At 41.1% G+C, this 25,696-nt stretch overlaps 1 protein-coding gene across 3 annotated transcripts in view; it reads right to left on the bottom strand.

Moving 5' to 3' along the window:
* The window catches only part of FARP1 (FERM, ARH/RhoGEF and pleckstrin domain protein 1), a 303,524-nt gene that overhangs the window by 258,364 nt on the left and 19,464 nt on the right, over positions 1–25,696 (bottom strand). The window contains exon 1 of one of the 3 annotated variants that reach the window (XM_061133573.1): positions 15,972–15,991. The exons of the other annotated variants lie outside the window; for them this stretch is intronic. The gene's annotated coding sequence lies outside the window, so the exon portion shown is untranslated. Of the gene's footprint in view, positions 1–15,971; positions 15,992–25,696 lie in introns of those variants that run through there. 3 annotated transcript variants of the gene reach the window in all.

Here is a 25,696-nt window from a genome sequence, read left to right as displayed (position 1 = left end):
AAAATCAGAAAAAAATTATGGAATCTTCCTCTCCCCCAAGTCTACATAAATAAACAAGCCTGGGAAATTTTTCCAAACTTTCAACAGATAAACAAATCTCTTCTTTCAAAAACAAAAAGTTATACTCCCAAATTCATTTTACTTGAGCCCAAGCAAAACATTTCAAAAGAAAGTTATACTCAAAGATTATTAAAAAGCCTAAATAAAGAAAAAAAAGAAAAGCTACTATAAATAAGTAATACATACTTAAATTGGAAATTCTGAGATGGAGTAACTCATGGAAAATTAGCCACTTAATTCATTATTGTCAGAAATGACAGTATCAATCCTATAATAACTACTAGATATAAAAAAAGGCATTTGAAAATTGAACTTTTATTCTTTATGAATATTCCTAAATGTACGTAAGCACTGAATAGCAACTGGTAGTAGATATATCAAAGCAGGTTTTGTGGAGAGGTGAGATTAGAAACAATTTTTATCTTTCTTCTTTTTATTGTCGCTGTTCAATCGGCTAACTCATGTTTGACTCTGCAACCCCATGGACTGCAGTATACCAGGTTCTCCTGTGTTCCACTCTCTCCCAGAGTTTGCCCTGATTCATGTCCGTTGAGTCAGTGATGCTCCCGAACCATCTCATCCTCTGCTGCTCTCTTCTTTTCCCTTCGATCTTTCTCAACATCGGGGTCTTTTCTAATGAGTCGGCTCTTCTCAACAGGTGGCCAAAGTACTGGAGTTTCAGCTTCAGCATCAGTCCTTCCAATGAATATTCAAGGCTAATTTCTTTTAGGACTGACTGTTGTGAACTCCCTGCTGTCCATGGGACTCTCAAGTCAACATGAAGTGTATCCCTAGCTGAAACTGTTAGGGATTCAGGCTCTCTCAAGGACAAATGACAGGAAATCTTTCTCCGTCAACCGGAAAAGGCAGATGTGTGTGCCTCTAAGGAATACCCAGAAGAGCTACCCAGTCATCCTCCAGAGTAGGTCACAGTTCTAGAAAGGCCCACAGTCAGTACCAGGTAAGAGAGCTGGCCTTCAGCAGGAGGTGAAACCTGGGCCAAGTCAGGGGATGCATGGCTGTCCACATACCAAGGCCGCCATGGACACTGGACTGTATGGTTGGGTAAAAAGAAGTTATAAATGTAAGCTCCAACTCCACGTGCTAAGGAATCTGTGTGTGTGTGTAAGTCATTCAGTTGTGCCCCCTTCTTTCTGACCCCATGGACTGTAGCCCGCCAGGCTCCTCCGTCCATGGGATTCTCCAGGCAAGAACACTGGAGTAGGTGGCCAGTTCCTTCTCCAGGGGATCTTCCCAACCCAGGGACCGAACTCAGATCTCCCATGTTGCAGGCAGATTCTTTACCATCTGAGCCACCAGGGAAAACACTGACTTAGTGTCTTAAAGTTGTCATTATTTTGAAACAGAAAGGTGAACCTAAACACATATATCATTCCAATGGTGCTGTATCTGGAATTCAGACATTTAAAACTTAGTGTTAGGGCATTCTGACAAAGACCAGAAAGCATATGATCCCTCCTCTTAAACCCGATCCTGGGACCTTCTCAGCTTCCAGTGCCCATTGCTGCTTTGCCTAAATAAGTCACAGGGAAGGCCATGGATGTTACATACAGCATACATGTCATGTGTAACCCAGCTGCCTCTAAGTGGGCATCGTACAAAGGGCAACTGTGTGGAACTCCACTTCTGCTCATCAGCAAGGATTTATTCATATGCACCCCCAGAGAGCAGCATATTGACCACGCTTTACAAAAAAAGGACAAGTTCCAAAGTTGAAAGCCCTTACAGTTCTCTATTTATTAGGACCATTTATAAAAAATTATAAGCATTCCAACAGTAACTATTTCATTTCTATTCATGTTTTAAGTTGTGATGAATAATTATACTGATCAATGCTGATAATCAATGGCATTGAACTAACAGTTTACGAAAGACACAGGTAAATGGAGAGAGAACCCTGTTAGTGCTGAGAAGGGACCAATATGGTAGCTAGGACAATTTTCTTGAAATGAATACAAAGATTTTTCTGCATTATAAAAATCCATGCAGAATATTTATAGAGCATGACAAAGCCATAGAGAATCCATCCAGAAAATAAACAGGCAGTGAAAGCAAAAGACATATTCATTTTATGTCGTTGTAGAACTTAAAATGCACTGCTAAGGATGACTGTCAAGATGGATCGTTATAAACTGAGAGGAATTGGAAACGGAAGCAGTAATCACTAGAAGCTAAAATGGCTTCATTAAGAACAAATCAGGCCACAATCACCGCCTCTCTGTCTTTGACAGATTTCTGCTCTCAAAGATCAGGGGACTGAGAGAGCGATAATCTAACTGGAATTTCGGCTAGGCATCTGGAAGAAATGTTTAGGACGTGATTATGCAATAAATGGAATTAAGAGAAGGGTGACAGTAAAGTTATCATTACGTTCATCTGCTACTGAACATTGTGCCCAAAGAGTTCTGAATAATTGAAGAACATCTCCCTAGGCTCTGAGTGCCAGAAAAAGGCCCCGCCCTTGCAACTTAACAGCTATCCTTTATTAATTGCTCCAGTGAAGGTTTTAACGGCATGCAAATCGTATTTATGGATGACAAAGCATTAACAAAGAGAAACGCCGGGAGGAAATTTAATAAGAACTTACTAAACGGCCCACATTACATCTTTTTATACCGTATGATATTACTACTCCACCGGATCGCTCTGAATAAAGAAGTCAGCTGACTGCTTCTACTTGGGCACACACAAAGGATAAATGTAAGAAGAGCCAGGTTTTCTGTTGGCTCAGCTACCGTAATTATCAGAAGCTCAGGGTTAGCAGCATGGCATCTTCCTGGGAAAGACTCCTGAGCCCCAATAGATCTATCCATATATGTACAACTTGTTGCATAGGCAACGGACTGGAGAAACACAGACATCTCATAAAACCTGCTTTGCTTGATAAAATGTCCACTGAAGTCCCATTGAGGGACAGGGTCTTTTCTTATTACTTACATGGGCAAAATTCTCCACATTCATCATTTTTCTTGTCAGTCTAAAACATCTGCCTATAAACCATGGTTCTTCTTAAAATATCAAAAGAAAAATTAGGGGAGATTTTTTTTCAAAGTAGAATCAGTTCAGTTCAGTGATGTCCAACTCTTTGCAACCCCATGGACTGCAGCATGCCAGGCTTCTCTGTCCATCACCAACTCCTGGAGTGTGCTCAATAACAATAACTTATTATTAAAATATTAATAATAAGTATAACTCAGTTACTTTGCTGATGTTGCTGGAAATGTGCCATAACAATTCTAGAAAACTAATATGTCCCAATACCATAAATACTATGAAGTGCCTATAATTTATCACTTATAAGAATTTATTTTTGGGAAAACATTCCAAAGAATGAAAAGGCTACAAATATAAAGGTGTTCTTTGTAGCCTTGCTTACATAAATATCAACTCAAAATACCCTCAAGAATGGTTAACCAAACTATGGTGTATCTATGGCCTAGGACAGTAAACACTGAAAAAATTATAAACATGAAGACAGCACAGTATAGAAAAATCGGCTTATTATATTAAAGCTGAAAAAAGAGAGAAGGTAAAATTACTTCTGCACAATGATTATGGATGCCATAGGCAGGGTGTGGGTGTCAGATGCGAAGAATTCGACTCACTGAGGTTTCAGGATTGCGGTCGTTTTTCTCCTTTGACAAGTTGGCTTTATTGCTACATTGTAGGAGTGGGAATAAAGAAATACTAAAAATAAAATAGGACTTCCCTGTTAGTCAAATGGTAACAAATCTGCCTGTGATGCAGGAGATCAGGGTTCAATCCCTGTGTTGGGAAGTTTCTCTGGAGAAGGGAATGGCAATCCACTCCAGTATTCTTGCTTGGAGAATTCCACGGACAGAGAAGTCTGGCGGGCTACAGTCCATGGGGGTGCAAAGAGTCAGACACGACTGAGCGACTAACACACACAGTAATAAAATAAAGGAGGAGAGTCTTCTATAATGCCTTTGTAACTGGGATTACATTCATCTTGGTAGTCTAAAGATTATAAACAAGTTGTACTCCATGTATTTTCTCCCATAATGATGAATATTTGGAACCCCAAAAACATTTTTCACTGTTATGTGGTGGAAGGGTTCTCAAACCAACCTTGAAAGGCCATTTCAGCACAATGAAGCTCACCAACAATCCACACAAGTTCTAACTACAATTTATAGTTTCATTTCTATTGAAAAGTACATCCTGTAGCCCAAAGCCACTGCTCACATGACCTGTTTCAGACGGCTCCACCAGGGGTGAGGGGCAAGGGGGAAACACCAGCCGAAAAGTGTCTTAGATGTTGAGAACACTCTTAGATCCCCAGGCGTCAGGAGGGTCAGGGTTCTGCAGCTCGGAGCTCTCTCAAGCACGAAGAACTGGGAACCATTGTGGGGTACCCAGCAGCGCAGCAGCAGCGGAGGGAAACGTGAGGGCAGAAGTAGGACTGGGGGGTCCCCTCATGCCTCCAGCAGTGTGGGGCAGGGGAGGAAAGGTCCTGACCGTGTTGGTTGTGTCTGCTCTTCAGGAGGGTTAGGGCATGGACAGGAGCCGGTCTAGGGGAAGTGGTCGGAGGCCAGTGTTTGCGTATTTACAGCATTTGTAACTGGCATTCTGGAGTCAAGGATACCTATGTAACAGTTAGCATGAAAAAAACAGAAAGAAAAGAAGCTAAATGCTACAGACTGAATTATGTCTCCACAATATTCATTTGCTGAAGCTCTGACCCCCAATGTAACTACATTTGGATATATGGCTTCTGTTGTTGTTTAGTCCTTAAGTCATGCCCAACTCTTGTGACCCTTTGAACTGTAGCCCACCAGGCTCCTCTGTCCATGGGATTTCCCAGGTAAGGATACTGGAGTGGGTTGCCATTTCCTCCTCCTCCAGGGGATCTTCCCAACCCTGGGATTGAACCCACATCTCCTGCATTGCAGGAGGATTCTTTACCACTGAGCCACCTAGGAAGCATAAGGCTTTTAGGAGGTAATTAAAGCTGAATGGAGTCATAAGGTGGGGTCCTAATCCCATAGGGTGGGTGGCCTTTTAAGAAGAGAGGGATCCTGCCTCCCATGTACACCTACCAAGGAAGACCACGTAAGCACACTATGCTATCAGGAGAGCTCATACCAGGAATTAAATTAGCCAGCACCTTGATCCTGCACTTCCCAGCCTCTGCAACTGTGAGAAATAAATTTCTACTTCTATGTCATCCAGTCTATGGTTTGCTGTTTTTGGCAGTCTGAGCTAAGACACTACAGTTTATAGATTTACTTGAAATATCATGACTACTGTTAATATTTATCAATTTATCTGGGTGGGAAGGAAATGAACTCTACAAATTACCTACCCATCAAACTCAATTTTGGTTCTAATAAGTTTGGGAGAGAGAAAAAAGATACAAAATGAACACAGAGTTAAAAACTTTGAGGTCTTCTTCAAACATTGATCTACAATGAAAGGATCTGGAGAAAGAAGAGCCTAAAAAGAAAGGAACTTTCTCAGAGTATTATGATTTATTAAGATGGTACAGAGGTACAACAGAGGAAAAGGGTTCCTCTAAAAAGTTTTGTGCAGTAATTGTTCATGTATCAATGCAAAATATCCTTGAAGAAAAGAGACCATTGTAAAATATTTTTCAAAGAAAATAACAAAGGACTGGAGATTGCTTTAATCCCGTGACCGCTGCAGATATTGAGGCACTGCTAAGCAACATTTCTTCAGCAGCTCAGCTCAAAAAGAGAAAAGCTAAGAAAGGCTATTACAGACAGGGTCAAGACAACCAAAGGGACAGGGGCAGAAGGGGAGTGACGGTGGCAACAGGCGAAAGACAGAAGACAGCAAATCTCAGCCACCAAAGAAAGACATTCTGGTAAAAGGTGAAAGAAAAAAGAAAAGCTATTACATAATGTGAAGATGGAGAACTTACATGATAAAGAAAAAAGTAAGCTTTCCAACAAGAATCACCCAGAAGGTTTCTGTTCACAGAAATCATAAACCTCGGCTGTTGCTCTTAAAACTGTGATAATACACTAGGTACACTTGAAATCTTTTCTGGAGAGCTGAATACAAAAATTCAAAATATATTTATTAGTGCCATCTTTCTACATTCCATGTATATGCATCAATGTATAGTTTCTATTTTGTTCTTTCTGACTTACTTCCCTCTGGATAATAGGCCCTAACATTACCATATGTAAAATTAGATAGCCAGTGGAAGTCTGCTATATGACACAGGAACCTCAAATCCGGTGCTGTGACAACCTAGGGGTGGGATGGGGCGGGTGGTAGAAGGGAGCTTCAAGGTGGGGGGAACATATGTATACCTATGGCTGATTCATGTTACTATATGGCAGACACCAACACAATATTGTAAAGCAATTATCCTCCAATCAAAAATAAATTTTTAAATACATATATTTATTACATTAGACCTTAAGTAGATTTTAAGTTAAAAATTCACTATGCCCAACTTGAAATGTCTTTGCAACATGCAAGGCAATAAGTATTCTCTCTACTGAGCATGTTTTTAATTTTAATATTACATCTGCTTAGTGAGGGAATTTCTACTCCTATGATTTACATAATCTGGCTAACTAATGTATCATTAATTCAAATCTTTGTCGGTACTGCTCATTATAATACCAAATGTCTTAACAGAATCTGTAATTATTCTCAGATAATCAAAAGCTCTTACTGTCTACCTGTGACAATGACCAAATTGTGGCAAAAAAAAAAAAAAAAAAAAGGCATCCTCTGTGAACGTGTCTAAAGCAAGCAATGATATACTGGGTAGACACTGGACAATTACTTAACAATGTATTATACTTCCCTGGTGGTCCAGTGGTTAAGAGTTTGTCTTGCAATGCAGGGGACACGTGTTCCATCCCTGGTCAGGGAATTAAGATCCCACATTCCGTGAGGCAATGGAGCCTCTGCACTTGGGAGCCCGCGTACCCCAACTAGAGAGCCTGGGCATGGCAACCAAAGATCTCACATGACACAATGAAAATCCTGCCTGTCACAACTAAGACCCGACACAGCCAAATAAATAAATACAAAGAAACATTAAAAAAAAAAAAAAAGAATGTATGAAAAACTAAAAGTCTTTAATATAATTTAAATGCTTACTATTATTTTTTCATGATTACAAAAGAAAAAAAAAAAATACTCATTTCTGACCATCACAACCGTAAGAAGCCTGCCCCAGCTGCCCAATCTATATGGTTGGCCAAAATGTTCATTCTGGATTGTTGTAACATAGTATAGAAAAACCCGAATGAATGTTTTGGCCAACCCAATACTTAAAACCCTTCAGAGGGCATGAGTTCATGCATCTGACCATCCGGTCTCCTAAATCTTGTTCCCAGTCAGTGAGGACATCTCCACCAGCCAGCAGTCAGCAGGCTACCCAGTCCTGCTCTCTTCCGGGGAAGACAACAGTAAGTGGTCATGCATCACACAACAGGTAGAAGAGGAAGTAATCTCTCTACCACCCCGGGGAAAGGGATGCTGGGAAGCCGATGGAAGTCTGACACCCACCTCTATGGGCCATATCAGTTTGCAGTCCACCTCGAGTTTCAAACCTGGAAATTTCCTGTTGAAGTTGTTGTTCAGTCGCCAAGTCGTGTCCGACTCTTTGCGACCCCATCAATTGCAGTATGCCAGGCTCCCCTGTCCTGTCCTCCTGTATCTCCTGGGGTTTGCTCAACTTCATGTCCATTGAGTCAGTGATGCTAGCTAACCATCTCATCCTCTGCCACCCCCTTCTCCTTTTGCCTTCAATCTTTCCCAGCATCAGGGTCTTTTCCAGTGAGTCAGCTCTTTGCATCAGGTGGCCAAATGCTTCAGCTTCAGCATCAGTCCTTCCAATGAATATTCAGGGTTGACTTCCTTTAGGATTGATTTAGAGTTGGTTTCCTGATGAAGTGTTAGTGGCTCAGTCATGTCAAACTCTTTGGGATCCTATTGAGTGTAGCCCGCCAGTTTACTCTGCCCATGGGATTTCACAGACCAGAATACTGGAGGGGGTAGCCATTCCCTTCTCCAGGAGATCTTCCCAACCCAGAGATGGAACCTGAGTCTCCTGCACTGTAGGCAGATTCTCTCCTGTTTGAGCCACCAGAGAAGCCGCCAATGTTGAAGAGGCCAATGCTTTTCCCGAACCACACACAAGGTTCAGTTCAGTTCAGTCGCTCAGTCGTGACCGACTCTTTGCGACCCCATGAACCACAGCACGCCAGGCTTCCCTGTCCATCACAAACTCTCGGAGTTTACTCAAACTCATGCCCATCGAGTCGGTGATGCCATCCAGCCATCTCATCCTCTGTCGTCCCCTTCTCCTCCTGCCCCCAATCCCTCCCAGCACCAGGGTCTTTTCCAATGAGTCAACTCTTCGCATGAGGTGGCCAAAGTATTGGAGTTTCAGTGTCAACTAAAGTTGAACCCACTTGTTGTATCTTGGAAAGCCAGGACAAGCACTCCTATCTGACACTACAAACAGTTCTGAAGGAAGGCTACTCAGAAACTCATCTCTAGGAACTGGTTGCGGGGGCGGGGCGGGGGGGGGGGGGGTGCGGCGTGCAGTGTGGTGGTCTTCAAAGGGCCAGTTCAGCCTTCAATGCCCTCAAGTTCACAGTCAGGGCTGCAACAGACCCTCAAGTAAACTTGGCCAGTTCAGGCATAGTCAAGGCACTAGGGCATCACCATAAGCCTTTCAGATATCATGCCCTCACCTTGATATCTTGAAACTCCTTTCATTCAACAAGTGTTTATTGGGTCTTTCTTACAAGAACTGTTCTAGACATTCAGGAATGAAATAAGGTCCCTGCCCTCAGGGGTCCTGCCAAAATGTGAAAGTCTCACCAGAAGAGTCCACAGGCCATGAAGGATGACCAAGGGCCAAGTTCAAGCTGGTAATACCGCCAACCCAAGTTCACCAGAACACATACTGCGCACATTGGAAAGAACTTCAGAGCTTGGAGATAATTGTTTTCACAGCTTAAAAGACCGCATCTGAACACTTTCCCCCTCAAGTTTTGTAATTTATTTTTCTCAAGTCACAACTAACTGTCTTAATGATTTGATGGGCTCCCTTAAGAACATTCAACACATGTATGCTATATTTAATAGTAGGATTTAAATAAAGGTAAAAAACCGATGGACAAAACTTGACCCAAACTCTGGTCATGGAAATTACATCAGCAAGAGGAAAATGGGAATAAGAGAACTAACTTTCCATTTCTCCATCAAACCTCTCCATGAGATTATTTCAACAGTCAAATGGCTTTTGCAAATATAATCTCCAGCTCCACATGGTATCCATCCAACTGCCCAGAATAAAATGTTTTTGCCTCAACTTCCTAATTATCTTCCTGGATTTTTACTAGGATCTGTGCTCTTCCAGTTAATTTTGCCTACATCTGCCTAGTGACAATATTACAGAACACTCCCACCAGCGCATGGCCCTTTCTAATTCTGTGTTCAATCACCTCTCGCTGGTAGCCTGAAACTGGCCACGGTGGAGATATTTACACCACAGGAATCAGTGAATGCTCTGAACCAGAGTGCTGTTCTTGTTTTTGCTTTTCAAGACAGCTGATCATTAAACAGTTCTTCCACATTCAAAGCACCTCATCAAAAACTTATGTACCTTAAAAACTAGTCATAAACTGAAAGATCACCAACTATTAGCCAAAAGCATAAAATGAATTTTGCTTCAAGCCACAAAAGCAGGAGGTTCAGTAACTGGAATAATCTTTTAGAAAGATGAATTTCTCACAAATTCTTAGGTCTTATAAGTCCTGAGATATTCTAAAGGCTCCAGAGCTCTCCTACCCACAGCCATCACAGGGAAGAGCAGATTGATCTTTACAAATCTAGGAAATAACATTTTGGTATCTTTTTTCCTTCAAATATTTTTTAATGCACCAGTCCATACTTTTCTAAGAAGCAAAAACAGGGATCACACCACACACCCTGTTTTATAAACTGCTTTTAAATGTAAATCTAGTGTGAGTAATTTTCCATTGATCAAATAATCTCCCATACCCTTATTATAGCCTGGACCTTTAAAATGACAAGTTAAAATAGTTTTTAAAAGTGAAGGAAGGGGCTTCCTTGGTGGCTGAGAGGTAAAGAATCTGCCTGCCAATGCAGGAAACACAGGTTAGACCCCTGGTCTGGGAAGATCCCACATGCCGCAGAGCAACTAAGCCCATATGCCACAATTATTGAGCCTATGCTCTAGAGCCCAAGAACCACAACTAATGAGCCCATGGGCCGCAACCAGAGAAGCCTTGGGCCCCAAAGCCCATGCTCCGCAGCAAGAGAAGCCACCGCAGTGAGAAACCAGGGCACCACCCTAGAGAGAAGCCCCCGCTCGCCACAACTAGAGAAAGCATGCACAGCAATGAAGTCCCAGCACAGCCAAAAATAAATAATAATGAAAAACACTGCGGGAAGATTCTTTTCAAGGTATAAGAAATAAGAGAATGGGAAAAAGGAGAGTGGATGAAATACACACGAGTAGATGTTTCGTTGTCCTTCCCACCCCAGCCTTGACCTTCAACATCTCCTACACATCAGCAGATAGCTCAGCCTCATTCAAATATGAGTCCATAGGGAGTAGGAATGCAAGCAAGAGACAGATAATAATATGCACATGTAAAGACAATTACCAGGAGCAGGGCTACATTAGGAAAACGCAGGACCCCTTTGTTCAGGAATTATTGGGAATTTCAAGACAGTGATAGCGGAGTGTGATCTAAGCGTAGGGCCCTGAGCAAATGTACAGATCACGTGCCCAGGAAGCTGGCCACTGAAATCAACAAAGGTGACAGACTCTGAGGTCAGAGGAAAAAAACAGTCCTCCCTTGTCTCCAAAATACTCAAGGTAAAATTGTCTCTCTAAAAAAACAGGCTCAAAAAAAAAAAAAAAAACAGGCTCAGTGGTGAGGTAAGAACTGGTTATCATTTATCTAAGAGATTTTAAATGGACTGATAAGGCTGAAGGGATGGAGTTTTGGTGCTAGTGGTAAAGAACTCACCCGCCAATGCAGGACACCTAAGAGATGCGGGTACAATCCCTGGGTCAGGAAGATCCCCTGGAGACAGAAATGGCAACCCATTCCAGTATTCTTGCCTGGAGGATCCCATGGACAAGAGGAGCCTGGCAGCCTATGGTCCACAGGGTCGCACAGAGTTGGACATGAGTAAAGTGACTTAGCAACCTAAGAGGTTTTAAATGGACTGATAAAGCTGAAGAAATGGAGTCTATTAATTTATTTTTACATGAAACAAAGATGAATATTTTCTAATGATTAAAAAGTACAATTCACAAAGAAGATACACATCATAAATCATTAGATACCTAATAGCAGAGAAATAGATACATAAAGCAAAAATCAGAAAAAAATATAAGGGAAAGAAAAATATATATATATAATCATAGTGAGACATCTTAACATTTCTTCTGAAAATAAAGAATGGAGTTTTAAAAAATTATAGGGGACTTCTCTGGTGATCCAGTGGTTAAGAATTCGCCTTCCAATGCAGGGGACGAGGGTTCAATCCCTGGTCAGAGAACCCAGATCCCACATGGTGCAGGGCGACCGAGCCCGCACACCACAGAGAGCCCAAGCAGTAACTAAAGAAGCATGCGTGCTACAACGAAGACCAAACACAGCCAAAATACAAAATAAATGAAAAAATTACAGAATGGAAACCACGTAACTGCACCAATAAAGCAGACGGTAAGCAACTGAAAGCACAAAGGCACACAGGAAGCAAACTTGAGGAAATGACTCTAAGTAGAAAGAAACAATCATGGCATAAATGATTGCAAGAACACACACAGATTTGGAAGACAAAGGATCCAGAACACAACAGTTACAGTTCTTGAAAAGTCAAGACAATCCAAAATACGTACGAGGTGTTAAAAGGTCTAACCTTGAAAGACTTTCTGATAAGAAGACAGACGTGACTCTGCAGATACTGTGGTACAAGAAGCCCCAGGAAAGTGACATGAAATAGCCAGTGCTCAGGGAGGCGGCTGCTGCTGCTGCTAAGTCATTTCAGTCGTGTCCGACTCTGTGCAACCCCACAGACGGCAGCCTACCAGGCTCCCCCGTCCCTGGGATTCTCCAGGCAAGAACACTGGAGTGGGTTGCCATTTCCTTCTCCAGTGCATGTAAGTGAAAAGGGAGAGTGGAGTTGCTCAGTCATGTCCGACTCTTAGGGACCCCATGGACTGCAGCCCAACAGGCTCCTCCATCCATGGGATTTTCCAGGCAAGAGTACTGGAGTGGGGTGCCATTGCCTTCTCCGCTCAGAGAGGCTAGTCAAGCTTAAATTCCAAAAGAAATGAAAGAACCCAGTGGGCATGTCCAATGGAAAAAGCTAGTCATGTGCAAGAGAGAAAAACATTAACCTGGCCTCAGCCTTCCCCTCCATAAATACCCAATGCTGAAAAAAAAAAAAGGGGAGAGTAATGTTTGCAATTCCAAGGTCAAGAAAGGGTGACCTCAGAACTCAACACTCAAACTGTCTTTCACATATTAAGGGAAGAACCAGCCATTCTGAAGCAGTTCAGAACCCAGTATCCATGAGGACTTCAACCTGACGGTGAAATGCAGCCAACCTAGAATGAATCAAAAAACTTTTTAAAAAATCTAGAGAATGGCAAAATCACAGGTAAGAGACTGGTGATAAGTCCTGAATCCGTGGGAAAAATGGACTAGGGAAAAGAGCTATGGAAATTGTGGTATTAGGGCAGAAAACAAATGCAACAATCTTTTCCATTTTAAAATTCATAATTCATAAAAAAAAAAACTAGAACTACAGAGCAGGGGGGCATAAGATCAGTGCTAATATTTTACTTTCAAAGAAGGAGTCAAAATGTCTCCATCTGCAATAAATAATTTATAAGAAATTGTTCTAATCCCAACATCTTTTATTATAAATATAGTTTCTTAAAGATACTTCTAATCTCTGTCTTGGTGAGGAGGAAGTCAGCAACTCTTTCAGTCTTGCTTAAATTTCCTTTTCTTTGTTTTAAAGTCAGTTTTATGTTATGTAAATAACACGTATGATAAGATTCCAGCCATCCTTCTCATTTGGCCTGTAACACCTTCCAGATAGAATTTACAAAATGTCAACACAATTTCTAAATAGTGAAACTTGGGGTACTTTTTTATATACTTATTCTTTGTACTATTTTGTATTATTTGACCTTCTGTAACAAGAAAGCTGGAAGGACCCATGCTGAAGCTGAAGCTCCAGTATTTTGGTCATCTGATGGGAACAGCCGACTCATTGGAAAAGTCCCTGATGCTGGGAAAGACTGAAGGCAGAAGGAGAAGATGACGTGGCTGGATGGCCCATTGATGCAATGGACATGAACCTGGGTAAACTTCGGGAGAGGGTGAGGGACAGGGAGGCCTGGCGTGCTGCAGTCCATGGGGTCGCAAAGAGTCAGACAAGACTGGGCGACTGAACAACACATCACTCCCCTACAACAAGAAGTTAATTTTCAACAGGAAAGAATATCTTATCATTACTACCTAAAAGAGTAAGTTTATTGGTTTTGATTGTCTCCATGCCTGCCAGGCAGGCAAAACCTAAATGTTAGTCTCTATTTCTTATTGTTCCTATTATCTCCCTATCATCGTTGAAAAATCCCTTTCATTGGTGAAAAAACTGAAAGCCAGAGTAGGTAAGTAATCCACCAAAGAGCACCCAGCCAGGATGTGACCTCAGATCCCCAGCAGGTGGGCTGACAGAATTCCTGGAGTTAACTTTGTTTCATTCAGTAGATGTGTCTGTGCCTACAGCAGCAGGGAGAAGTCTGATCTACAATGAAAAGGATACACTCACTCATGTCTGGCGGTTTCAGAAACTGACACAACTGTTAGAAAACAAACCAGAAAGAGGTATTCAAGAGTCCTTAAAATGCTTATATATTTTAACACAGCAATTCTATTTTCAGGAATCTAATGGAAGAAAACAATCACATGGAAAAAGTATATAAATAAAAACACTAAATGAAGCATTACTTCTACTGTCAAAAGTTAGCAATACAATGTCTAACAACAGAAAACTGGTACAATAAAGCATAGTGGAATCATACACGTGATCACTATGCAGGCATTAACATGCATATTACAAAGGAATACTAAGTGCCGTGGGAAAATCCTCTGCAAGTAAAGAGAGCCCTTGAGCATTCCTAGTTAAACAATACAGATTACACTCAGGTACTCACGTCTATTTCCTCGCTAACCAACCCCCCACTTCAATGGCGGTAATCAAATTAAAAAGGTGAGGTCCCACAAAAGGAATCAGAAGAAAGACCCAGAAGGGAATAAGAAGATTTAAGCAGAAACATTTTAAAAGAAAGTGAACTAAATAATGTTAACTGATGTAGAAGAAAGTTGAACCTATGCCTGTAAAGGAAGATGATAAGAAGCAGCTCACCAAATTCTAGATGAACCCTGAAAAGCTCAGGATCTGTAGACACCGGACACCGTGAAACCAAAAGGGGTGAACACAGGAGGCCCGGCCGAAGTTTAGGAGATCTCCCAGCCCTGGCAGATGCAGGGCATTTCCCACCTGTGGAGACTGAACCTGGAGGTCCCCAAGGAAAAAAAATGGGTTCCAACCCATCAGTGTACAAGCTCCATCAACATCTTCAGATTTCTGCCAGCTCCTGCTGAAGTGTTTCACTATTACATATAAACAGCCTGAGGCAACCAGATATTTTAGGAAAGCTTCCAACATGAAAAATGGGAATAAATCAAACAAAGAAAAATCTAGAATTACCATCCTAAAAGAAAACTGACAAATGATCAACAGGTCTTTACATTGACAGCTCATTCATCGGAAGCTCATTCATCTCCCTGGCTCTAATCAGAGATGCTCCAGTACCCAGGAAGAGAAACCCACACACAGCATCTTCACACATCCCACGCTGGAGGTGTCTGCGGAGACTCTGCAAGTGAGTTTCAGCTCATCTTTCATACTAGCTGGTAAAGTGATAAAACCTAAATCTGAAAAAATAAGTCAAGAAATTATATACACTACTTTATGATTATATCTGGTGAATGATTAAGAATTATAATCACAGAAAATCATATAAACAAGTTATTTTAAAATGTGGAAGATAAACATGAGAAAAATAAGTTAAAATATTTGAATATGATCACCTCTAGGTATTAGAAATTAGTTTGTATCTTACTTTTTCTTTGTATTTCTTTGCATGTGTGCTTTTTATTTTCTGCCCTGAGCACATATTGCTTTTAAATCCTTTAAAAGTGTGTGTTTCAGAATAACCTCTATTGCAAGGGCTTCCACAGGAAAACTATCATAATGTGTTGAAAAAGGAATACTAGGTGAGGGAGTTGAAAGGCAAATGAAGAAGAGCCTTTCAAGAAACTCATCTGAGAGTGAGAAATAGGTCAGAGGGGAAGGTCTGGGAAAGAAACTTGTCCGCTCACTATTTTTTAAAATGAGAAAGACAAGTCTGTTTACAAAGTAGGAGGAGAAGCCAGCTGAAAAATCTGCCTCTTCTGGGGAGATTTCCATCTCTAACTTAAGATGGCAACTTATTCCTCTCCCAAGGTAAACACAACCGTGCCAACTGAGTTATTTACAGGGACTCTGGGGGGAATTATATAAATTTTCAGAGAAGCTAACTCATATCTCAACTTTGGCTGTGAACTCCTTGAAGATGGAAACCATGTCTTATACTTCCTGTTTTTGAATGGCCCACAAAGCAGGTCCCTACTGGTTGATTAGCAAAAATGAACTACATCCAACTGCCCAGCCATCTGCTACTCAAACACCTGCTACAGAAATCTTCAGCAACACCCTCAACCTGACTTTAAACTTGAACCACACCCATTCATTCATCCACTGACCCAGGTTCCAATCAGAGGTAGGTAGTGGGATCAGCAGTCACCCTGGTTTCAAATCACAGCTTGATGGATTACCGGCTGTGTGCCTCTGGGCATGTTGCTTGACCTCTCTGGGTTTCCATTTCCTCCCGGGTGATAGTATCTACTCTTCAATCCTGTTTTGAGAAAACAAATTAACATTGTAGCATGCTTAGAAGCATGCCTGACACACAGCAGGCACTCTGAAAGTGTTGGTTATTATTATTCAAGGAGGGAGAGTGGCAATCGGACAGGAGACAAAGCCGACAGTTCAAGTGCTCCATAAAAGTAGGTCACTCTGGAGAGCTTTCTCTGAGAATTGTCTTTGCCAAAGTTAACAGCACAATACTTCTGCACAATGACTCACTGGTCCTCTCCTCCCCTCATCCCTCAGTTTCTGTCAGTTCCGTCAAAGGGTTATTTTATTCACTTTCAAGCCTTCCAAAAACATTTGGAGTCTGCACAAAAGAAGAAATATGAAACTTTCAGGCAGCGATAAGCAGAAATTCTAAGCTGCTGCTCCAGGATTTCCCTGCAACTCTGACTAGAGTCCCTGCCACACACTTCACATGTGTTTGAGAATTTCTGAAGCGTGCTAGACTCAGCTACACACCTGGAACTTTCTCCGGTGCTTCAAGCCATCAACCTTTGAGAACATTCCAGAGAAACACTAATATGTGGACATACTTATACATACAAATATGTATTTTAAATACATGTTCCTCTACTTTAAAATACTGGAATGTCTTATTAGTGATTCATTCGCAAAATTACAGCAGAAAGGCCATCTCCGCAAAGCATTGCTGAATTTGATACTTTGGTTGTTTGACACTTTGGTTGAGCAGTTTAAGGCTGGTAAACAAAAGCTGACCACATTTCGGTCAATTTCCTTGTCTCTACTCTGTGTATTTTTAAGGTTTGAAATAAACATTCTGTAATTGGAAAGAAGCAAGCCTGGTCTTGAGTGAAATGCAGGTGTCCATAGGTGGTTGCGTCTTTCCCAACACCAAACTCCAAGATCATGGCTATGGCGAATCCCTAGCTTCAGGTTCAACAACTGCAAACAGGACTGGCACCATCTCTGTCACAGCGAATGGGGGAGGGCGCAGGGGTCCAAAAAGCAAATCTGCCAGGATACAGAAACTCTTACTTTTAAAATTTTTTTACCCCTTTTTTTCTTAAAACTATCAAAGTATGGTAACACATTTACAGGAGACTTGGAAAATACAGAATAAGGTTACATATATTTCCACTATATGATACAATTATTTTTTAAATAGGTAAGTTAAGAGTTTTACTTGGAGTTTTAATACCAAACTCTCAAAAATTAATAGAATGAATATATAGAAAAGTAGGATATAGTAGACCTGAAAAGCACCATGAACTAGTTCAACAGTATTTATACAATTTTCATACAACAGTAAGATACAAATTCTATTCAAGTTCCCATAGATTGTAAACCAGAAGACACTAGAACATATCCAGGGATATAAAACATTCAAAAATTTCAGAGTCTAAAGGTATTAAAATCATACAGTCTGTTTTCTTATCACTATGGAATTATGTTAGAAATCAATATCAAAAAAATACTTGAAAATAGCCCACATATTTTCAAGTGCAATGTGACATTTACCAAAAGAGATCTCTGACTTAGCCATTGAAAGCCTCAATAGTTAGAAGACTGAAAAAACAGAGGATGATTGCAAAGAAAACATTTAAATAAGAAATATCAAAATGAGAAATTAATATCAAAGGTACTTTAAAAACCCCATGTAACTGGAAATTAAATGTCCACTTTTAAATGACGGGTGTATCTAAGAAGCCATAACAAGAAAAACTAGAAAACATTTGGAACAACAAAAATGAAAAGAGCATTTATCAGAATTTGTTGCATGCAGCTGAAGTGGCTCAAAGCAACTGAATACAATAAAAACTAACTCTGCTTCTTTCACTGATTAAAGTCACACGTAATGAATGGTCAACAGAGCCTTCTGATCACACCCAGCTGAGAAGGCTCTGGCCAAGGCAAACAGTGCTTGGATGCTTTCCTGAATTTTCAGGAGAGGTGCCCCCTCCTACCTCCACCCATAGCCCCCCTGACTGTGGGATTCTGGTTACAATCCTGCTGAAATCCTGAAAATAGCTCACAGGAATGCGTTCCAGGGTTGCAAACCCCTTAGGGGTCCAAAGACTCCAGGTTAAGAGGCAACATCCCAGAGTAAATGAAAATCAAAACCTGAAGACGTTTCACCCAGGTTGATGGATATCCTAAAATATACAACATTCCTTCTCAGAAATTTGCCCAAGTACCACCTGAAATGGAAGGTGAGCCCTGGAACGATCTGCCACTGACTTTTCTATTTATGCCAACTGCCCATAAAAATTCTACTCCTGCTTTGCAAGGACAGAACTCAGGAACAAATGACCTAATTAAGCAGGAGATTTCCTGGCTTACAGCTACGAAGAAGACTAAAATGCAGTGAAACGATGCTGAATTTGAAAGGGGTTGTAAGCCAAACCGATTGAGCGAACTGGGTTTGCTTTTTTTCTTTTTGATATGTGTGTACCCAACGCCATCGGAGCTCAGACCGGGAGCGTAACAGCCATCCTTAACCACTTTTATTTATGAAGCAACCAGGATGTGTTATTTCCCCCACTTATCTGCTGCACATTTTTCAAAATGTGATTATGCAGCACTCTGAATGCCTCTTCTTGGCACATTTAGTCGGCCTGCCTTTGCTAGGGGTTGTTGCCAACGCAACGCAATAGAAGGGGTTTGCTGTCTCTCACCCCAGCTCTCAAAAATGTGCTCAATTACCCCATACTCTCACCAGGTTCTAAACTCTCCACCCTCTCTGATTCTGCACAGATGTTCAAGGAGAAAGTTTTTTTTTTTTTTTGCTTTAAACGAATGTCAAGAGCCTGGCACAATACTGTACAAAGAAATGCACAAGTCAGCACTGTTCAAAAGCTGGTTATGAGTTCACTTCCTCCTCTTTCCAGCTTCTCCACGTCCCAAAAAATAAACATGGGAACGATCATGTTTGCCCAAGGTCTAAAAAAAAAAACAACCAGGAAGTGCGCAGGTGACAGGCTCACAGGTAATTTTTCTCGGCTCCTTTATGCTGAACTTTAAGGAGGTGGGTGGTAGGTTAAGGGCGCTTTGCCAGAGGCAATCCTGGTTCTTTTGGCTACCCCAACGCCCGCCCCCCCCCCCCCCCCCGGGAGGTGAGGTCATGGGGAAATTCCGAGGGGGTCACATAACTGCTCCAAGGAGCCTGAGACCATTCCCATCCCCCATGCCCACCCCCATGACACCCTATTTTCGGAGCTGTATTGATTCTGCCAGTTTCTCTCTCCTTCCCAGCACTTCCTCCCTGGGGTCACCGAGATCTCCCTCGGCGGCCAAAATTAAATCAGTAGCTGGATTCCAACTTGGAAACGTCTCATTTCTGGCTAATCAGAACTAGGATTCTCATACTCTTGCATGTCTGGGAGCTATCAACAGTGACAAGTCTCTGTTTCATCCAGGAGAGAACTGCTAACCTGGTGTGAAGCTGGCAAACACCCACAGGGAGAGTGAAAACATCTGCAGTCAAACAATTAAAATCAAAGACAACAACAAGAAACTCTCACACAGACTGATTTTCTGTGTGATGGTGAGAAAACTGAGATAGAAAAATGGGGGGAAAAAAAAAAAAGAAAAATGGGAAGGTGTGTGCTGGTACAAACAGGGGCATGTGTATGTTTGAATGGCAAACCTAGATCATAACAAATCATAGACATTCTGAGACTGATCCATAAATCAGGCTGAATCTGCACCCTTGGAAAATGAAAATTCTGCAGTTTTTTGAACCATTTTGGTCTCATGTATTATTGCTTCTACAGTAAATTTTTTATCATTTTACATTGCACCTTGACAAAACAAACTTTGAGCTGAACATGGCAGATAAACCACATGCCAGCAACACCTCTCCCCCCAAAAACTGAAAGGATAGTAAACGTATCTTTTTAAAAGGACAAAAAGTACAGCAGCAGAGACGAGAACAGACAACATTCAACTGACACTTGGAGGATGGAAAGCAGACATGTAACTGGTGATTTTGATCATAAACGATGCTCAGAGAGGGTCCAACCAACAGGCCTGTCCTACATTTCTCCACTCTTGAGTCCAGGAGGCTCCCGCTGAAGGGAAGGGTGGGAGACAGGGTGGAACAGAGGGTGAAGGTCCGATACAAAGAGGATGGATCTTGGGGCTGCCAGTCCCCTCCTCCTATCTGCTCCAAGCGCCAGCCAAGAGGCTTATTATCCCAACAAACTGAACCAAGGAGATCACAGATGACAGAAGGCACAGTGAGAAAGTGATGTGATTCGGGGCTGAAAACTCAGAAAGAGACGGTGGGAATAAGGGAGAGTCTACTGACTACCCCATGGGATCCACATCCCCATCCCTCCATCCTGCTTCCACATGCTTCCAGAATACTCAGAGCTTATCCCAGCCCGGGCTTATCCCAGACAAGGCTGGTGGAATTTTTCTCTGGAGAACCTGAATGAACACACATACTAACATTTGAGAAGACTAGCTGCTGCTTCATCACTTTAAAGAAACATCAACAATTGACAGGCCTGTCCACATGCACAGAGATTCAGATCTGATTTTTTGTTTTACTCTTAATAAGTAGTAACAGCCAAGGCTGAGCAAACCTTTACAGAAAGCCTATGAAATGAAAGGTGGAACCGAAACACAGAGAAGGGAAAAAGCCTGGTGAAAACATGCAGACATTACAGGGGGTATAGGAAACAACATATAGAAAGAGATGCTATGAGAAATGTAGCTCTTAGAAATTAATCATATGGATAATTAAATTTGTTAATTAGAGGAAATTTCATAGAAAGTAGAGCAAAAAGTAAATACATGGAAAAATTTAAAAGATAAGCAGGACATCTTCTGGAAGGCCTAATCCTCCAAACATAGGAATGACAGAAAGACAGAATTAAAAGAAAAAAAAAAAATTTAACTCAAGAAGTGTCCCAGACTGATAGACAAGGTCTCCATACAAAAAAGAAAAACAAATGCCCAGCATAATTTTTGAAAGGACCCACTGAAATATATGCCAAAAATTGTGAAACTTTAAAATATGGGAAGTGAAGATTCCAAAATGTTTCACAGAAGAAAAAAACTAAATCACATAACAAAGAATGTTAGAAGACAACAGAGCAATGTTTATAAAATGTCAAAGAGTATCTTCAGTTTTTAATTCCACATGTGGTAAAATTATCAAGCAAATCTAAGCAGACATTAGAGACATTATTAGATGTGACGACTCAAAAGGAATTTAGCTACCTTGCACCTTTCTGAGAAAGCTACTTGGGTATGTGTTCTATCAAAACAATGGAGTAAATCATGAAATTAGAAGATGTATAACCCAGAAAATTGTGATTCCAGAAAAGAAGTGCAGGGCCCTGAATGATGGCTGCGTGCTAGGCTTCGAGTACAACCTATATGCACAAGAGCTGAAAGGTGGGGGCTCCAGACGGTGTACACCAGGGGAAACAGATGGGGAAACTGAATGGTTACGTGATGTGCTTTTAAAGTTTGGGAAAAATTAGTTGAAAGAAAACTGGCAGGTCTGTTGAAATTACTTGATAGAAGTTAGCTATGGGTATATTGCAAATCAGGCAAATTTTTAAGACATGAATTATCTCCAGAGAAAACGAAGTTTTTGAAGGAAATAATCACAGGACAGTATTTGACCCAGCAGTGAACACACAGTGAAAACAACAGGCACACTGACTCATGAGTTATCAAGCACTGTACCACAGCCACGCGGGGAGTGGGAGGGAAGGAGAAAGGTGAGAGAACTCAGCACTGCCCACTGTGCCCTGGAAGTTTTAACTCTTTTTTAAGAAAATATTTATTCATTAATTTATTTTTGGCTGCGCTGATTCTTTGTTGCTGTGTGTGGGCTTCTCATTGCAGTGGCTTCTCTTGTTGCGGAGCACAAGGCTCTAGACATGCGTGCTTAGCAGTTACGGCACACGGGTTTAGTTGCCCCATGGCACGTGGGATCTTCATTCTCCCAGAACAGGGATCAAACCCGTGTCCCCTGCATTGGCAGGTGGATTCTTAACCACTGGACCACCAGCGAAGTCCCAAACTCCTTTCTAAACAGCCTCTCAACCCATCATCCAGTTTCCAGATCTTCCACCCAGCCTACAAGTTCTTCCCAGACATTGAGGGAGGGGTTCCACCAAAATGAGGGGGAGGACGTAACACTGAGAAGACAAGAGGCTCCAGAAAACAGATTTCAGGAAGAAAAGTCGGGGGGATTCCTAGGATAACATCAGAGATCCCACACCAGGTAACAGGTAAAGGGGATGGCCAGGGTCACCGAGGGGGAGGTGGCGGGATGCTCACCAGGCCAGAGACATAGCCAGGCCAGACTGGAGCAACTCAGACCTCCAAACAAATCCCCTTGAGGACTGGGGATAAAACAGGGACAATCTGAGCATCTGACAAATGTTGAATAAACTGAAAGGGATTCAGGCAGGAGATGAGAATTTTGGAGTGAATGAGGTAACTATATGGAAAATGAAGCAGAAGAAAAGTTAGATAATTATAAAGTCCAGGGAAAGGAAGACTGGGCAAAAATGGAAACTAGCCACCTTTTGACTCTCACATTATTCTTTGAACCAATATAAATTTAAAAAAAATAAACCACAAAGTTCTAGAAGAAGTTATGAGACTTTAAAAAATGCTCTCAGACAGCAGAAGCTCTCTCCAAACATGACCTAGACCCCAGACGCCACAGAAGCATAGACTGATGAAGTGCAGAGCCAAAAAGCAAAGTACAGAGTAGGACAAAGCATTTAAAATACATTTGACAGAGGGCTTAATCTTCCTCATAGACAAAGGAACTCCTATGTATCAATCAGAAAAATATTTTCAAGTCAATAAATAGAAAAGTGGACAAAGGACAGGAACAAGTAGTGGATAGATCCCCCCAAAAATGTCCAAATGGCTCGTCAACATCTGAAAATGTCTCCAACCTCAAAAAGCAGTAAGAAAAACACAAGCGCTAATTAAGAAACCCTAACATTTCTCACTGATCAGATTAGGAAAAGCAAAAACACTGGACACGACTGTGGCTGCTCACTGGGACAGCCAGTTACTGCGATGATGCAGAGGGTTCTCTGGATTCAGGCAGCCTGGGTTCAAGCCCTAGTTCACCACTCACTGGAGTTGGCCCTTAGCCAGGTTACATCATCTCTATGACCTCAGTTTCCTTTATCTGTAAAGAGGTGATAACCACAGTACTTCTAAGAGTTGCTCTGAGGATTAAACAAGTTAACATCCCTACAGTACTTGAAATAGGACAAAGTAAGAACTATGTATGAGTTAGCAGAACAAACGAACTCCTGAAGGGCAATGTGGCAATATCTATCTACATTAAAAAGAAATACACCCTTTGGCTGCAGACCCCACTTCTGGGATTTATATTTCAGGTGTCCTCACAAAGAGACTTCAAGAACCTTCACTGCAGCATTGTTTACCAACAGCAGACTATTTGAAATATAAATGTCTATCAACAGGGACAACTTTACAGGTAATTAAAGGTTCCCCATAAAATGAAATGTTACCTGCCAATAAAAAGTGAGGCAGATCTGTATATGCCAATATAAAATAATCTTCAGGGTGTGTTAAGTGAACAAGATACAACATAATATCTAGTATATGCTACCATTTGTGTTAAATGGCTATGCATAAAATATTTCTGGAATGAAATGTTGTGTTTTTTTTTTTAATGATGGGAGGTTATCATATAAAAGTCCTACCAGGTTTGTTTTTAACGGGCAAGAATCAATAATGATTCTTTCCAAAGTGTTGGAAAAGTCTCTCTTCTCACGTTCCCCGTGTAACTTTATTTTCACTATTTGCTCTACAAACCTTGTTCCCACCGCATTGTGTTAAAACAAACTTCAGCCTGACAGAGTTCAAACTGCCGTGAACCCTGAATTATCGGGGTTGAAAACCAAGGCCTGACGGTCCACGTGCAGAGCAGCATGTTCACAATACCTACTTCAGGCATTACAATTTGTCTTAAAGCACTGAGACTGCTTTCACCTCTTTCAATATCAGCATGATATGCCAAATTACAGTACACTTAATTTTTAGAAAGACAAATAACAAGTTCAAAAATAGATTCAAACATGCACTCCACTGTTCACAGCAGCACTAATCACAATAGCCAAGATGTGGAAGCACCCAATGGACACCTAAAAAGTGCCCATCAACAGATGAACAGATAAAATGTGGTACATATATATAATGGCAGTCATAAAAACGAATGAAATTATGCCATTTGCAGCAATGTGGTTGGACTTAGAGATTATCATACCAAGTGAAGTAAGTTAGAGAAAGACAAATACCATATGATATTGCTTATATTTGCAATCTAAAATATATATACATACATGTATAAAATATATATATAAGTGACCTTATTTACAAAAAAGAAATAGATTTACAGATGTGGAAAACAGAGTTACCAGAGGGAAAAGTATGGTGGAAGGGGAAAGCAGGGAGTAAATTAGGAATTTGGGATTAGCATATACACACTAATGCACATAAAATAGATAACCAACAAGGATCTACCATATAGCACAGGGAACTATACCCAATGTTTTGTAATAACCTATAGTGGGAAAGAATCTGAAAAAGTATATATAAGTGTATGTGTGTGTATCTGAATCACTAAGTCAACTATACTCCAATGGAAAATAAAATTTTTTTTAATTCTTTTTTTGAGTATCTAACCACCTTTGTTTAAAGATTGAAGTATAATTTACATGTGTTAGCTTCAGGGATACAGTAAAGTGATTCAGTTATATACATACATATATCTATTCTTTACCAAATCTAAAAGAATTTAAAAATCAAACCAAATTTCAAAGTATTTTGAGGGTGAATGATACAATTCCTGATGGAACCTCTTGGCCTGCCAGACCAGCTCTTTTTCAGAGAGACAGAAGAGACTTTCCTTCCACACAAAACGCCCAGTGGAGGACAGAGCAGGAAGCTACACACTGGCGGTGAAGTTCGCTCTGCAGCCCTTCAAACAATTAAGAATATGAACTTGTTTGATATTAAACCAAAACCTAAGCTCTATGAAGATTAATAACGCCTCCACTGGGTTCACAGCAGTAGGTAAAAGTGCATACCAAGGGAAAGTCACCAATGTGTCAGTCTGTTGTGTAATCAAACACCAATCAAAGGAGTCAAGAGATTCAGTGAGGAAAAATCAAGACACTTCAGCATAAACCCACACAGAGCACCCCAGACTTTCTGGCTCTTTCAGAAACAAGAGTCCCTGAAATGCTGACCGGTGGGTGGCGGGTAAACAGAGTCCAGATGTTCAACCAACCTTCATGTGGTTAAGACAAATGACACTCCTCCAAAAAAAAAAATATGTATACATATATATATATAAATGAACTTATTTACGCAAAAGAAATTGGCCAAAGCCTGAAAGGGAGGGTAGCTCGCCTGGAGGAGGATGCACACGTGTATATATACGGCTGAGACCCTTCGCAGTCCACCTAAAACTATCACAACATTGTTACTCAGCTATATTCCAATATAAAATAAAAAGTTAAAAAAAAAAAAAAAAGAAATTGGTCTAGGTAGCCAGCCAATCAACAAATATTAA

The sequence above is a fragment of the Dama dama genome, chromosome 30 (genome assembly GCF_033118175.1).
Source record: "Dama dama isolate Ldn47 chromosome 30, ASM3311817v1, whole genome shotgun sequence".
NCBI lineage: Eukaryota > Metazoa > Chordata > Mammalia > Artiodactyla > Cervidae > Dama > Dama dama.
This window is presented reverse-complemented; position numbering and strand designations above follow the sequence as displayed.